A 4,692-nucleotide genomic window follows, 5' to 3' on the forward strand; every position below is an offset into this window, starting at 1 on the left:
TATTTTATAATAACCAAAACAAAGAAGGTTTAGTTGGTTTTGCTGATAGGCTATGTGTTTACACATGGTGGAACGGCCATATCATGGCGTTCCATGAAGCAGACGATTGCGGCCACATCTTCAAACCATTCGGAGATCTTGGCAATACATGAGGCCAGCCGCGAGTGTGTTTGGTTGAGGTCCATGACCCAACATATCCGAGTTGATTGTGGGATATCCGAAGGCAAAGACGCACCAACCGTAATGTATGAGGACAATGCAGCATGCATTGCTCAGCTTAAGGAAGGCTACATCAAAGGAGATAGGACGAAGCACATCCTGCCCAAGTTCTTCTTCAAGCATGAACTTCAGAAAGCCGGCGAGGTTCAAGTGGTCCAAGTGCGTTCCAGCGACAACTCAGCCGATCTGTTCACCAAATCATTTCTGACCTACACGTTTAGAAAGCTCACACATCAGATTGATGCGTAGGTTGAAAGATCTTAAGAACAGGGGGAGTAATACGTGTTGTACTCTTTTTCCTTCACCATGGTTTTGTCCCACTGGGTTTTCCTGGTAAGGTTTTAATGAGGCAACATCCAAAGCGTATTACAAACTCTGTATGGTTATGACATCCAAGGGGGAGTGTTATAAATCATATTGTAGATGTCCATAAACAGCCCATACTAGAGAGAGAGAGCCGACGGCCATGAGAGAGAGAGAGAGAGAGAGAAAAACCCTAGTTTTATTTTTCTTATTGATTTATGATTAGTATTTTCTTTCTAATCTTTCCATTATTTTATAACAGTGTAATTCCCTATATATAAAGGGTTCCTTATGTTTAAGATTAAAAAGAACATACAGTTTATATTCTCTAGTTTCACAACACACCCAATATTTTCTTGACTGCAACCATTTTTTAGGAAACCTATAATATCACAACTAAAACCATTTCAAATCTTCCATTTAATTTCACTAACCAAAAATCACGATTACAAATCAACAACCTAAATGTCAAGATTGTTATATCTGTATATATTGTTCCTTTTTATTTTTGATTCCCTAATTATCACTATTCTTTTATCTATAAATTAGAGCATCCTCCTATATATTAAATGAGAAGTCACTTAAGTGACTTTCGCTTATGTGTCGATCATTGGTGAAGTTTCAAAAAATTGTTATAATTTGATTGGTCGATGATTTATAATTTTTATTTATTTTAATTAGAATTAAAATTAATGGTAAGTTTATTATCAATTAATATCACTTACCAAATAATCTATAGAATATTGCAGATAATAACTTATGGTAACTAACTGTTGAAATTATAGAAAGATCAGTAAAGTCTGATCAATTATTTTTTATTATTTATAAACTATATAATATAATGACCAAATATTTTATATAAAATAACTAAAATATTTTTTGTCATCAATTTTATATTTTACATAATGAATTATATTCATATATAATTTTATAATAACTATTAAAATCTTATTAATAATGTTTTATAGATTATTAATAATGTTTTTTGAAAACTAAAAAATATTTATCATATTTTGTGAAATCAACTTATCAGAAGTTTAAAATTCTTTATAAAAGCATATATATAATTTATAAAATAAAAATCATATGTTAAACGAGAATTCACTTAAGTGACTTTTGCTTACATTTATATTACAAGTAAGTTTTAAGAAATTTTTTTTAATTTGATAGTTTGATTGATCAAACATTATAATAATGAAGTTATAGATAAGATAATTCTATGATTATTTTAAAATCGATAAGATAATATTATGATTATATAATGTTTTAAAGTTTTATAGTTTATAAATATTAAAGTTTAATGAGGTGATAGATAAGATACTGCTATGATTATACAATGTTTTTAAATATATATTATCTTCTTTGATCATAATTTGTTAATCATTTGATCAAAATCATTTAAAATAAATATTTTAGCTACTTAAATTAATATTATTGAATTATCACTTATCTCACGATTCTAAAAATATAACATTAAAATTTTAGATTTTCAAAATCTTTTAACTTTAAAATTTTCTTATATTTATAATTATTATTCAAATTTTATTGAATTATATGTACAATATTTATTTTATACAATACTTATATCCGCGAATTCACGGGCAACCACCTAGTACGTATTAAACGGTCTCCACCATCATTTGATAACACTATTTGATAAGACTAAATTGTATAAAAATGGTCAATGAGATTTGGTAAGTTTTATAAACTGAAAAAATTATAGATAACTTTTCTTTTCAATATATCGTGAAAAAATTACATGTTTACCATTTTCATACTACCATTTTTCATTTTTACCACCACTAAATGGACATTTTCAAAAATATCTTCTTCATTAAGTGGCAAAAGACACATATGCCCTTGTTCTTTATATCTATAATAAATAAATATTTAAATAAATAAAAATCTAAAAAAATAAAAAATATTTTTTTTAATTTTTTTCGAATTATCCTATTTCGAAATTTAAACCCTAAACCCTAAAACTCAACTCTAAACCTTTTTTTTTTTAAATACGAACCCTAAACCCTAAAACATGAACTCTAAACACTAAACCCCCAAACATCAACTCTAAACTCTAAACCCTAAAACATAAACTCTAAACCCTAAACCCTAAACTTCAACTCTAAACCCTAAACCATCAATATTAAACCCTAAACTATCAACACTAAACTCTAAACCCTAAAAGTACACTCTAAACCCTAAACCCTAAAAAATTAACCCTAAACCCTAAAACATCAACTCTAAACCCTAAACCCTAAACCTTCAACTCTAAACCCTAAACCCTAAAACTTAAAATTAGAGTTGATGTTTTAGGGTTTAGATTTGAAGGTTTAGGGTTTAGAGTTGACGTTTCAGGGTTTAGGGTTTAAAGTTGATGTTTCATGGTTTAGAGTTTAGAGTTGTTGATTTAGGGTTTAGAGTTGATGTTTTAGGGTTTAGATTTGAAGGTTTAGGATTTTAGGGTTTATGGTTTACGTTTAGGGTTTAAAGTTGATGTGTTAGGGTTTAGATTTGAAGGTTTTAGGGTTTTAGGGTTTAGGGTTCGAATTTCAGAAAAATGTAGGGTTTAGGGTTTACGTTTAGGGTTTAGAGTTGATGTTTTAGGGTTTAGATTTGAAGGTTTAGGGTTTAGAGTTGACGTTTCAGGGTTTAGGGTTTAAAGTTGATGTTTCATGGTTTAGAGTTTAGAGTTGTTGATTTAGGGTTTAGAGTTGATGTTTTAAGTTTAGATTAGTTAATCATATGTTTTTTTGTCAAAGTTAATCAAAAAATTATATATGTCTTTTACCATTCATTAAAGATGAAGATATAAATGGTTAGCGTAAACATGAAAAGTGGTATTTTGAAAATGTTATTTTTGGCAATTTTCCGTTTATCATACTGAAAATCGTTAAAGTAACATTGGTCTCATTTCGTAAGTAAATGAACACATTTTGATCTCTATGGATCAGCTAATTAAACTAAAAAAGAAAAAACTAAATCTGGCCCAATATGACTTAAATAGATAGACCCTTTTTATTTTAGCACCACTATATTTACAATATTTTTTAAATATAGCACAATATTATTTTATCTTTTATGATTTATGATTTTTCATTAATCAAATATTACAATTGTTATAACTAAATAGACTATGAAATAAATTACGATCTATATAAATAAAAAAATATCAAATCTAAAACTATGAAAATTATGTTTTTATTAGCATATATGAATCAAAAATACAGTTTTATAAAAACAATATATGTGAAACTTATAAGTTTTATAAAAATAATAAATAACAAATGACTTATATAATATACTCCCTCTGTTTCATAATAGATGAAGTTTTGGTCATTTGCACACATATTAAGAAATTATCTTTTCTAAATAAAAAATCATTGAAATATAATTTAAAATTAATATTTTTAATTATAAAAAAAATAATAAAAATACAATTGGCTACATAGTTTTCGATAAAGTTAAAATTATTTGGTGTCAACCTTCCAATTGTTCGAATCTATTTTTACGCGGCGAGTAAAATTAACTCCAGTAATTACAGAGGAATTTCTAAAGCAAAACGTTGAAAAATACGAAACTATAAAAATATATGAATATCTTATTTCATATTACATATTGTTCAAATATAGTATAGTATATTTATATATCGCATTTTGCAAACGTTCACGTGCAGAAATGAGAAAATGGTTCCTTTTCATGCTAAATTGTTACATCAAACCTTCTACTTTATTACATAGTTATTTGCTTAATATTTTCTCAATATGGTTATCCTACCAATTCACTCTTGTTTTAAATATTACTCCCTCTGTTTCATAATAGATGAAGTTTTGGTTCTTTGCATACATATTAAGAAATTACATTTTATAAACAAAAAATCTTTGAAATATAATTTAAAACTAATTTATTTAATTATAAACAAAAATAGTAAAAACAAAATTAACTACACAGTTTTTGATAAAGTTAAAGTTACCTAAATATGTGAAAACATCATCTATTGTGAAACAAAAACAATCACCTAAAACATCATCTATATTGAAACAGAGGGAGTGCCATTTTAGTTTTTTGAATATTAATAACACATGTCATCAAAAAGTACAGTTTACAAACAATTAAAACATATGAATTCACTACAAGAAAACAACATGGATACTGAGGGAAAAAATCGTCGGC

This window comes from Brassica oleracea, chromosome C3 (genome assembly GCF_000695525.1).
Source record: "Brassica oleracea var. oleracea cultivar TO1000 chromosome C3, BOL, whole genome shotgun sequence".
NCBI lineage: Eukaryota > Viridiplantae > Streptophyta > Magnoliopsida > Brassicales > Brassicaceae > Brassica > Brassica oleracea.